Consider the following 12,978-nt stretch of genomic DNA (forward strand, 5'->3'; position numbering starts at 1 on the left):
TGGAACAGGTTCAGTCCCAGCCAAGGTCAAGAAAGAAATCAAGCTGCCCCAAGTCAGAAAGAGAGGGAGCATCAAGCTTAATGCTTTCGTTTTATCTGTGAGTCTCAATCTTACCAGAACAAGTATATTAAAGTGTGATAGGAATGCCTGGGAGGCTCAGTCGGTTAAGCATCTGCCTTTGGCTCAGGTCATGATCCTAGGGTCCTAGGATCGAGTCTCGCATTGGGCTCCTTGCTTAGCAGGGAGTCTGCTTCCTCTGCCTACAGCTTCCTCTGCTTTGTGCTCTCTCTCTCTCTGACAAATAATAAAATCTTTAAAAAATAAATAAATAAAGTGTGAGAGACAGAATAAAGACCCCCCCAAAGATGTCCAGGTCCTACTCCCTAGACCCAGGAATATGTTACCTTACGTGACAAAAGGAACTTTGCAAATGTGCTTAATGATCTTGAGAGAGGGAGATTATCCTGGATTACCCAGGTGGGCCCAATGGAATCAGAAGAATCCTTGTAAGAGAGGATGGCAGGGGGTGAGAGTCAGAGAAGGAGATGTAATAATGAAAGCCCGAGGGTCAGAGTCAGAGAGACATTTGAAGATACTATACTGCTGGCTTTCAAGATGGAGGGATGGGCCATGAACCAAGAAATGCAGGTGGTCTCTAGAAAGTGGAAAAGGCAAGGGAACAGCTTCTCCCCCTAGAACCTCTAGAAGGAGAACAGCCCTGATGACACCTTGATTTAAACCCAGTGAATCCCATTTCTGACTTTGGACCACAACCTGTAAGATAATAAATTTATGTTATTTTAAGCCACCAAGTAATTTGTTATGGCAACAATAGGAAAGAGACATATAAAATATTATCATTTCACATTCTAGTAAATATTATATAACATCCCTTTTGCTACTCTGAAATGAAATGGCATACATAATATAGTTTACTAGCTCTTATACCTAAAAAATATAAATTATTAATCCTGTAGTCTTAATGTTTGTGTATCTCACTCCCCTCCACCCCCATCCCAAATTGCAAAATGTTGGAAGTCCTCACCCACTAAGGTAATGGTCTTAGTAGGTGGGGACTTTAGGAGGTGCTTAAATCATGAACATGGAGCCCTCATGAATAAGAAGCTCCAGAGAGGTCCCTAGGCCCTTCTGTTATGTGAGGACTACAAACGACCTGGAAGAGAGTCTTCACCCAACCGTGCTGGTGCCCTGGTCTCAGACTTTCAGCTTCCAGAACTGTAAGAACTAAATTTCTGTTGTTTATAAGCTACCCAGTCTGTGGTATTTTGTTATTGTAGCCTGAATGCACTAAAATATTTCCCTACCCTAATAAGGGAGAAATAAAATGAAAGTCCGCTTATAATAAAAAAATATATATTCATGATATTAAATATATCAATGAGCTCACTATGTATACTGGGCACAACTGCAGTAGGAAACATGATAAAGTGGTCAGATGTTTGTGCCTCCATGCAGAATCACTGTGACAGTGACAGTTAAAAATGTAGATTGATTTTGGAGACACATATACCACACAGGGCACTGTTGTCTGTGACATGATTTTTCTGAAACGGTGAATGACTCTTAGTCAAGTTCTGAACGAAAGCAAGCACAATCCTTCAGTTAACAAGAGGCTGCATTTCTGGAAGATTTAGCGTATATAAAAAGACTCTATGGTTATATGGTTACATATAAAACAGAATTCTAGACTCTGATAATTATAAACAAAGTTTCACCTGCCTAAAATGTACATCTATATATTTGAGGTTGTGAGGGGCCAGGCAAAGAATCTTCAATGCATAAGGCTGTTTCTTGCTTCTGAGGATATTCTGCATTTCTGGTCAGGATCAGTGAGCTAGGGGATTGTTGGCTCTAGTTATTAGGCTGGTGACACGGAAGGGGGCACATGGCCCTGTTTCACTGCTCATCAACCCAAATCCTATATAAAAATTTTTGCTCACCTGCCCCGCTCCATTTTTTTTCCCACTGGGATCCAAACCTTTCTTTGTGACCCCAGTCCTGTGCACAATATGCCAGCAGCACTGCACAACCAAAAGTTTCCCCCTACACACACATATTTCTTTTTTTTTTTTTTTTAATTTTTTTATTGTTATGTTAATCACCATATATTACATCATTAGTTTTTGATGCAGTGTTCCATGATTCATTGTTTGTTCATAACACCCAGTGCACCATGCAAAACGTGCCCTCCTCAATACCCATCACCAGGCTAACCCATCCCCCCACGCCCCTACCCTCTAGAACCCTCAGTTTTTCAGAGTCCATCATCTCTCATGGTTCGTCTCCCCCTCTGACATACTCCCCTTTTCTTCCTCTCCTGTTATCTTCTTCTTTTCCTTTTTTCTTAAAATATGTTGCGTTATTTGTTTCAGAAACACACATATTTCTAAAACGCCCCCAAGTGGTGGGGCTGCCTTCATGAGAACTGCCGGTCTTCATCATCAGGAAAAACCCATCTAGAGTTTTGGAAGGATTTCTTATTGCCCTACCAGAGATGCTTAGCAGAAAAGATTCAGAAAGAACATAAGAGTTTTCTTCAACATCATATATTGAGGTATGGAAAAAACAGATTTGTTTTATGTTGCCCGAGAGATCAAACTTGGAGCCAGAGTAGACATAACCACGTGACAGACTTGAGCTTCACGGACCTTGAAAGTCATGTTTCTGTCAAGCCCTTTTCTGCTCCAAGAAGATGGAAGCTTTTACCATTGTTAACGATTTTCATAGCCATCCAGTCTCTTTCTTTTGTGAGTCTGGATAAAGAAGGGTGGTGATAAAGGGAGAAAAATGAAACAGCTCAAGCCAGAGGACTCCTAGTCCAGGAGAGAGATCTGAGCTGGGAGATTTCAGACAAGAGGATGACAGGAATAACCATTATGGTTCTATTTACCTCTATTTCAGCTGAACTTCCCTTGCACCTCAGGCCACACATACGTGCCAAGAATATCACTATGGCTACCAAGTACTCCCACACCCTAAAAAGGTGTGAGGAAACCTGCAGAAGATGTGGCGCCAGGGTAATGTCAGGTTCTGTCAGGCACTTTAAAGGTAGAAGAAGGTGACATGAAGAGGCCAAAAATGGGGGCTATTTTGGAGTTTTAAGTGTATCAACACTTGGGCTTCAAGTATCCTCTGAATATAAGCTCCACTTATGGTAGCGCTGTTCCCAGATTCCAAGATGCAACCCCCAGATCTTTAGCCATAGCCTGTATTCACATTATTTTCCTCCTGAGCCCTTGAGCAAATAATCTCAGAGGCATTGAGAGTGGTTGCATTCCCTTCAGTTGGATATACTGCAATAGAGGGAATATGTACAAGTAAGTGTGAGGGTGGAGAAATAAATGAAACCCAGAGGAATGGTTTTGAAACACTGGGACTGTTTGTATGCCCGCATTAACATGGCAGTGGCTCATTTACCATACTCTACGGAAAAACTCCAATCATCCTTTCTATTGGAAAGACCAGCTCTTTAGGCCACACACCTACAAGGGACCACCATCTAGTGGCAAATCAAGAGAACTGAAAGATTTATTTAGTAAAAGAACAGCACTGGATTCTACCTCCTTTGTACCTAGAGTTAAGGTTCATTTCTGCCAGGGGTCAACAAGTTTTCTTTGAGACCTTGAACTAAGAATGGTTTGTACCTTCTTTAATAGTTGAGGGAAAAAGTCAAAAGAAGAGTATGTAGTGACACATGAAAATTATATCGAAGTTAAATTTCAGTGACCATAAATCAAATTTTATTAAAAAACAGCCATACTAGGGGTGCCTGGCTAGCTCAGTCAGTGGAGCATGGCACTCTTGATCTTGGGGTAGCGAGTTTGAGCTCCACGTTGAACGTGGAGCCTACTTAAAAAGAAAAAAACAGCCATACTCATCTGTTTACATATTTTCTATGGCTGCTTTCACACTGTAACAGCGAAGTTGAATACTTGCATTAAAGACCATATGGCCCACAAAGTTGAAAATATTTACTATCTGGCCTTTTATAGACAATGTTTGCCAATGCCTGTTTTAAACTAATAACAACTTAATGCCTAGCAACATTAAATAAGCCAGGAGCTGCTCATTGCTTTCAAGTGAATTCACTGGCTGATTCACTCATTTATTTTGTAATCACTATGAGTGACAGAATCAAAGAAAATGTGCTAGATGTGCACATCTAGCACTCACATTCCAGAATGACAGGGGCAGGTTTTCTCCTTAATAGTCCATTATATCCTGTATAACTACATCACTGGTAAAACTTCAAACTCTCTGGGCTCTGTATTCTTAATAAAAATAACATGCTTGCTTCCATCCCTCTTCCTTTGGCCCCAAGAAATCCTTGGCTGCAAACTTCTTTCTTCCCAAGAATTCCTAAATTTGCTTATTCCACATGCATTTATCAGCACATGTATCAGGCACTGTGCTCAGTGCCCCGAAACAAGATGAATAAAATGTGAGCCCTGTCTTTAAGAAGACATTGATCATTTAGAGATGATTATGGAAGAGCATGTAAAGATGGTGAGAGAGATAGAGGAAGCAAAGGGGAAAAGATATCCAGGGCAGCCTGAGAAGTCAGGGAAGGCTTCAGAAAAGTAGCCGACAAAGATTAAGAAGGCAGGGAGAGAACCAGAGCTGGAGGTGACCATTTTAGCCCTAAGGACATAGCGGCATGAACAGAGATATGGAGGTAAAGAAAGAGCACGATGTGCAGATGCTACAATAGGTTGGGTATCGTAGGAGCTACAGAAGCACACATATTCTTTTTTTTTTAATTTTTTTATTGTTATGTTAATCACCATATATTACATCATTAGTTTTTGGTGCAGTGTTCCATGATTCATTGTTTGTTCATAACACCCAGTGCTCCATGCAGAACGTGCCCTCCTCAATACCCATCACCAGGATAACCCATCCCCCTCCCCCCCTCCCCTCTAGAACCCTCAGTTTGTTTTTCAGAGTCCATCATCTCTCATGGTTCGTCTCCCCCTCTGACATACTCCCCTTTTCTTCCTCTCCCGTTATCTTCTTCTTTTTCTTTTTTCTTAAAATATGTTGCATTATTTGTTTCAGAAGTACAGATCTGTGATTCAACAGTCTTGCACAATTCACTGCGCTCACCGTAGCACATACCCTCCCCAATGTCTATCACCCAGCCACCCCATCCCTCCCACCCCCAACCACTCCAGTAACACTCAGTTTGTTTCCTGAGATTAAGAATTCCTCATATCAGTGAGGTCATGTGATACATGTCTTTCTCTGATTGACTTATTTCACTCAGCATAACACCCTCCAGTTCCATCCACGTCGTTGCAAATGGCAAGATCTCATTCCTTTTGATGGCTGCATAATATTCCATTGTGTATATATACCACTTCTTCTTTATCCATTCATCTGTCGATGGGCATCTTGGCTCTTTCCACAGTTTGGCTATTGTGGACATTGCTGCTATAAACATTGGGGTACATGTACCCCTTCGGGTCCCTACATTTGTATCTTTGGGGTAAATACCCAGTAGTGCAATTGCTGGATCGAACGGTAGCTCTAATTTCAACTGTTTGAGGAACCTCCATACTGTTTTCCAGAGGGGTTGCACCAGCTTGCATTCCCACCAACAGTGTAGAAGGGTTCCCCTTTCTCCACATCCCCGCCAACATCTGTTGTTCCCTGACTTGTTAATTTTAGCCATTCTGACGGGTGTGAGGTGGTATCTCATTGAGGTTTTGATTTGGATTTCCCTGATGCCGAGCGATGTTGAGCACTTTTTCATGTGCCTGTTGGCCATTTGGATGTCTTCTTTGGAGAAATGTCTGTTCATGTCTTCTGCCCATTTCTTGATTGGATTATTTGTTCTTTGGGTGTTGAGTTTGATAAGTTCTTTATAGATTTTGGATACTAGCCCTTTATCTGATATGTCATTTGCAAATATTTTCTCCCATTCTGTCGGTTGTCTTTTGGTTTTGTGGACTGTTTCTTTTGCTGTGCAGAAGCTTTTTATCTTGATGAAATCCCAATAGTTCATTTTTGCCCGGGCTTCCCGTGCCTTTGGCGATGTTTCTAGGAAGAAGTTGCTGCGGCTAAGGTCGAAAAGGTTGCTACCTGTGTTCTCCTTTAGGATTTTGATGGACTCCTGTCTCACGTTTAGGTCTTTCAACCATTTGGAGTCTATTTTTGTGTGTGGTGTAAGGAAATGGTCCAGTTTCATTCTTCTGCATGTGGCTGTCCAATTTTCCCAACACCATTTGTTGAAGAGACTGTCTTTTTGCCATTGGACATTCTTTCCTGCTTTGTCAAAAATAAGTTGACCATTGAGTTGAGGGTCCATTTCTGGGCTCTCGATTCTGTTCCATTGATCTATGTGTCTGTTTTTGCAGAAGCACACATATTCTGTTTACCATTCGAGCACCAGACTATTGCCTTTATGTCCCAGTGTTTCATATACATTTGAAAGTTTTCTAACAATAAATGTTTGAATGTCTAAAATTGTGCTTTATTAACATTACCTCATGGTTTTCATAATACCCTTCAAAGTGGGTATTATTGAGGTTTCTAGTTAAAAAGCAGCAGCATCTCTTAAGTATAAACCCCAGAGAAACTCTCACATGTGTGCACAAGAAGACTACATAAGAACATTAAGGCAGCACTATCTATAAAAGCAAAAATGGGAAACAGATTCAATGTCTATCAATAGGAGATGGATAGCTCACGGTGTATTCATGCAATGAAATGTTACAGAGCTGTGAGGGTGAATGAATTAGAACCTCACATCTCAGCATATGTGAATATCACAACATAATGATAAGTGAAAAAATAAGTTGCAGGGCAATAAACAGTGTGTATAATAACATTTATGTAAAGTTTTAAATCATGCAAAGTAATACTTCATGTTATTTAGGGATAGATACATAGGTAACAAAAGCATTAAGAAATGAATAGGATTGAGAAATGCTGAATTCAGGATACAACTTACTTCTGGAGGAAGGAGTTCATTAGGAAGTAGGGAGAAGGCATTTCAGAAGAAGGAGCAGCATATACAATAAACTGAGTCATGCAACAGTTTGGTATTTATAGGAATCAGTAAAGGTTTAATGTTGCTAAATCATAAAGTGAAAGCAGGGTGGGGAGGTGACAGCAGTAGGAAGACAATGAGATCAAGATGCACAGAAGCCCAGGAGTACTTGTCTTTGACTTTCTCCAAAAGACTATGGAGAGCCAGGAATAACTTCTGGATAGAACCCTCTCGCAGTAGTAATGAAGAGCAGATTGCACTGGTGAAGTCAGAAGGATAAGTTAGGCATCTGTTGCCATGATTCTACCAAGAGATCATGAGCACCTGAAACTAAGCAATGGCAGTGTGACAGGAAAGGAGAGTCTACTCAAGAGAAATTTTTGCAAAGCATACCAGGAGACTTGCCCATCAACAGGAAAATGGGTGGAATATTGTACAGCGGTGAGACAAATAAATAACACCTATATGCAACAGCTTGGATAATCCTCCAAGTGTTGAGTGAAACGAGTTCCAGAATACTGCATAGAGGAAGATATAAATCTTAGGAAATTCAAAAATAAACTTTTTTTTTGCTACACACGTGTGTGATAAAGATATATATATGAAAGGAAATAAGGACTACAAGTCAGGATATTGATTTCTTTGGGAGATGGGGAATGAGATGAGGTGAGGTTGTGTATGTGTGTTGGAACATACGCATATACTGAAGGAGGGGAGATAAAAAGTCATTTATGGACCAGTATGACAACGTATCATGACCAAGGCTTCTGCTTCCTCTAACTCTGTACATTAAAGACCCTAACAAAGAAAAGATGAACAGATAAAGGAGATGATGTATTTCTCAGATACTATGGAGGAAGAATCCAGAGGTTTCCAGACTTTTTCTTTCTCAGTCGGTTTTAGATTTACTCACCCCGGGCGAGCGGCCGCACGCGTTCTCCCTTCCCTCGAACGACGAGGGGAAAGCACCGGGGAGAAGAACACCTGCACCGAGAGGCGCGAGCCCCGGAAGAGACGCGAGAAAGGGGCGGGGCACGCAGGGGGCGGAGCTAAAGGGCCTCTGTGGAAGCGGGGTGACCCGCGCAAGCGCAGTAGCGCACTTTGCCGCCATGGCGCCGGCCCCATCCAGTCAGCCGCCGGTGGTGGCGGAGACTTCCCCTCAGGAAGCTGGGTCTCCGCCTCCTCCTCTCACCCCGCCTGCTCGGCGGCGGAGGCGGCGGTGGCGGCAGCGGCTGTCCCTGCCTCTCCGCCACCTCCACCCCGGCCTATTCCCCGGCCGGCGGCGTTGGCGGGGAGGGGGAACAGTAGTTGTAGACGCCCGCCCCTGCCTCAGAGAAGGTGAGTTCCCGCCCCGGCGGCGGGGGCGACCCCGTCTTCAGCCCCTCAACTTCGCGGCCCAGGAACGGCTGGGCGCGCCCCGAACGTGCGCCATGGCCGACCGGGTCGGGGCGGGAGTCCGTCCGCCCCCCACACCACCCGCCGCCCCTGGAAAGGGGCGCCACGGTCCCCAGGTGGAGCGTGGAGGGGAGAGGGACGCCTCAGCACGCTGAGGAAGCCAAGGATGGAGGGGGCAGAGAGGTGGCCAGGTCGAAGCCGACCTGGGACTGTCAGGGAAAGGGAAGCGGGATTGGTGAGGAAGCTCCGAGATAAGGAAAGGGCCGGTGACGTGCGAGCGAGGAAACCTCTGCTGGGTGCAAATTCAACAGCCGGGAAAGTAGGTTCTTAGGCAGAAGCGGAGTTAGGACTTTGCCGAGTGTAGGAAGTAGCCCGGGAACTTAGAACTGCGGGGGCCCTGAGGGAGAGATGAGACGCCCCTTTGGAGGGTTTTTCTAGGTTTTTTTGAGGGTAACACCCTGTAAAACAGCTTCTAAGATTTATAGGGCTCTCTTGTTAGTGGTCTGAGTTCAGTACGGATCTACCGTGTCAAGACAGCAAAGCGGACGTGAGTGAGAGCGGTGAAAATTTTTATTCAGAAACTACCGACAGTAGGGGAAAGAGCTGAGCTCCATTCGGATTTGCTCAGAGCCGACTGGGAGTTTAAAGGGAAAATGAGGGACTGGAGGAGAGGGGGAGTTCAAGAGTCAGGGAAGTGAGACATTACAAAGGGTTGTACCTTGTGGATGCTGTGAAGCCAGCTGTGTCTGGCTTGCTGGCAAGTAAGGAAGTTAGGATTCTGTCCTTCCACAGCCGCTGGGAGACCTAGGCTTCTCCCTCCTGATGATTACACTTGGAAGGAATGGCTTCCAGGTCTTTGGGAAGCTTTGAGAAGGCTCCGGAGTTGGACACATCCGTCTCAGACCGGGAGGATTCACAGTCCAAAGCCCTTTTTAGTTAAACACTCTCAAAAAGAGAGGGCGGGGGCCTGTCATTAGGTATTGGCTCTAAAAACAGTACATCTATTTTGACAGCCCTGAGCTTTTTCTAGCAGAAGCTGCAAAGAGGACTGGGTCATCCCAGGGATTCAGCCTTAAGCTGCTGGAGGCCATGTTACAATTTGGGCAAGTCTTCGTGCAGGAGTTTAGAAGGAGTGTTTCTGCCCAAAGTTCTCACAGTTCTCACCAACACGTTTCCCCTAACACAGAAAGCTATTTCTTGGTCATCTCAATTTAATAGATGTTTGAGTTCTTACAACTACTATATGCCTGTGAACAGCCTGCTTGTTCCAAACTAAGGTAAGGCTGTAAGGCAGTTTTGGAATGATTTTAGATGGTGGAGCTTGATCACATTGCAGATCTCAGTAAAACATTCAACCAACCTCAGTTTCATAATTTTTAGTATTTACTGTGTTGCCTTATATTGCTTTTTTGTCCCCAGAGTGAAAGATGGTGGAAGCCAAAATATTGTAGAATAATTTAGGTTCCTTTTTTCTGGAGAGACATTAATAAATATAATAACCTAATGGAAATAACTTCGTTTTCACCCTCTTTCGTGATATTTTCCATTTTTCTGTGCTATTTTACATATTTCACTTTGGAGGAATGGCAAAGTAGTAAAAAAAAAAAGTACACATTTCTTTTTTTATGGTTTTAGATTTTACATTTATTTTTTATTTTTTTAGTACACATTTCTTAAAACATTTTTGTAAGCACCTTATATAAATTCCATACACTAAAAATGGAATTAGTCAGTGCAACCAAATGATGTTCTATTAAAGGTCTCTTAGTAAAGGCAACCTTTGGAAGACTAGATTTAGTGTCTTCAGTCACCCTAGGTTATCATTGTTCTGAAAAAAAAATAAAATAAAATCTGGATTTATTTGTTTTCATACCAAACTTACTGCCTCTCACCAATAAGTAAGCCTGAGCAGTTTATAGGTGTCGAGACTACAATTTGGCTCTTATAGCCAGATCACAGGAAGATTTGGAAACAGTTTCTCATGGAAAAACAGTTTTTTGCCAGATGACATTTTTTGTTTGTGTGTGATGACTTTGAATGTGTGCAATTACTTAAGACTTTTTACAGTGTCAGTTCACACAATGCTAGCAGTAACGTTTCTATGCAACTTCAAGATGGTATAATGGGAATACTGGAACAGGAATCTTAACAAGTAATAGATTGTAGTGTTAGTTTGTCCACTAGCAGTATGACCTGAGTAAGTCCCGAACTTCTTTCAAACTCAAAGTCCCAAATTTCTTTTTTGAGTTTTGTCGTCTGTGGGGAGGGAAAATTGGATTAGCCCAGTTGAGTGGTTCTCAACCAGGGATTATTTACACTCCCACCCCAGAGGACATTTGGCAATTTCTGGAGACATTTTTGGTTTCCACCACTGGGCAAGAAAGGGCATGGTGAGCACAGGTGCTACTTGGCATCTATTTGATGTAGGGCAGAGATGCTGGCAAACATCCTAAAATGGACAGGGCCACCCCAACAAAGGATTCTCCTACCCAAGATGTCAGTAGTGTTAAGGTTGAGGACCTCTATACCAACCAAACTCTGAGGTCCTTGACAGCATTAAAATTATGAACTGACTTTACAGTTCCTTACTGATATTCTTTCCATGGATTGGCTGTGTACTAGAACAGCAGTTCCTAAAACATGAAACTTCAACCTATAATGGTTATCCGGTGACATTCAAAAGAGTGATGAAATACAGACCATTCACTAGGATTTGAAAAGATATAATTCGTTACCTAAAAGATTACCTCTTGTCACTTTATTTTGGGTAAATATCCTTCATTAACTGTTCAGTTAACTGCTACCTAACAAATGGCCAATATTAGTGTATTATACTATTTAAAACAATGATAGGAGTCAATATGTATTTTTTAAAGATTTTATTTTATTTATTTGACAGAGCACGCACAAGCAGGGGGAGCAGCAGGCAGAGGGAGGGAGAAGCAGGCTCCCCTCTGAGCAGGGAGCCTGACACAGGGCTCCATCCCAGGACTGCAGGATCATGACCTGAGCAGAAGGCAGCCACTTAATGACTGAGCCACCCAGGCACCCTGAGTCAATGTATTTCTAGTTGAGATACTTGGTTTTTTGGGTTTTTTTTTAAGTTTTTATTTATTTGTCAGAGAGTGAGAGAGCACAAGCAGGGGAAGTGGCAGGCAGAGGGAGAAGCAGGCTCCCCGCAAGTCCCCCGATGCGATGCGGGACTCAATCCCAGGACTCTGGGATCATGACCTGAGCTGAAGGCAGAGGCTCAACTGACTGAGCCACCCAGGCGCCCCTAGTTGAGATATTTGTAAAAGCCTTAAGTAATTGCCAGTCAAGATAGTTCATAAACAAGAAGTGGGAGGGGAAATGTTGCTTAATTACTTATCCAGTATTTTTTTTTTCTAAAAGACTTAGGAGATTCATGCAAAATGTATGAAAGAATTACCATGCATCCAGTTACTAAAATTCCAGTCACATTCAAGATCCTGATAGGACCATTAAAACTGCTTTGAAGAACCTCTTCTATCCATTTTCACCTATAGCTGTAACGCTCCTAAGAGGAGGATTAAATATTGGCAAGCAGGGAATATATACAAGGTGTAAGATTACAAGTAGGAAATTGAGAAACTCAGTCACATACACACGCACACACACACACACACACACCACGTGACCAGACTTACATGAAAAGAAACATAGAATTTATGGTGAAGTTGTCATAAGATTTTCCAGGACACTGTGTAATTCATTCAGTGATGTTTCTCAAGTATTTTTGACAGTTAAAAAATTTTTCACCTGGGAATGTTATTCCTGAAGAATCAGTAAAACAAAACCACAACAAACAATTCTTGCGTATTTGCCTCTCTTTAAGAAAAAAAATTAAACGGACTCAGTTTTAGAATAAAAGGACATTTTTGACTCCTAATTGAATCATTAACCCATTCACATAGCAATTGCCTAAAAATATTTTCCTCTGTTTTCATGATATTAAGCAGAGATTTTATCATTTGGTCCAAATGACAAAATTTAGCTAATAGCTAACATGTTAACATTTATTCAGAAAATATTTATTGAGCTCCTGCTATGTACCAGTTACTCTGCTCAGTACCAAGGACGTACAAATGAATTAGGCACAGCCCTTTAAAGAGCTTAGTATTAATGTTTGTTAGTGAATTACAAAAAGAAAAAGTGGAGAAAATGCAGGGGTTTAAGTTTATTTCTCTCTCAAATTACAGTAAAGGTGAGTGCACCAGAGCTGGCATGGCTGCTTTGCCATTGCTGACACACAACTTCCATCTCTGAGTCTGAAATGGCCGTAGAGGAAATGTGGGCTAGTAGTGCAAGGCAGTCAGATTCGCCATGGGGAGTGGGAAGGAGACAGGTTATTTGACAACCTCTAAAACTGGTAAGAAATAGCAGGATGAGCACATTAGAGAAAATGCAGTTGTAAGTGTAGATCAGCCAGGACTCCTGGAATAATCAGGAGTCGTTCTCTCTTTCTCTCTCTCTCTCTCTCTCTCTCTCTCTCACACACACACACACACACACACACACACACACACACACACACACACACGAGCACC

The 12,978-nt window shown here is 42.5% G+C and overlaps 1 protein-coding gene across 8 annotated transcripts in view; it reads left to right on the forward strand.

Moving 5' to 3' along the window:
• The first annotated feature begins 8,194 nt into the window (after window positions 1–8,194).
• The window catches only part of KRCC1 (lysine rich coiled-coil 1), a 17,432-nt gene continuing 12,648 nt past the window's right edge, over window positions 8,195–12,978 (forward strand). For 5 of the 8 annotated variants that reach the window (XM_073897437.1, XM_073897439.1, XM_073897434.1 and 2 more), the window contains exon 1: window positions 8,195–8,353. The gene's annotated coding sequence lies outside the window, so the exon portion shown is untranslated. Of the gene's footprint in view, window positions 8,354–11,803; window positions 11,971–12,978 lie in introns of all 8 variants that reach the window. The other 3 variants (XM_073897435.1, XM_025868230.2, XM_025868231.2) reach the window with 3 other exon arrangements.

This window comes from Callorhinus ursinus, unplaced genomic scaffold (genome assembly GCF_003265705.2).
Source record: "Callorhinus ursinus isolate GAN/ISIS: 27379988/994484 unplaced genomic scaffold, GSC_fseal_2.0 scaffold10, whole genome shotgun sequence".
Classification (NCBI taxonomy): Eukaryota; Metazoa; Chordata; class Mammalia; order Carnivora; family Otariidae; genus Callorhinus; species Callorhinus ursinus.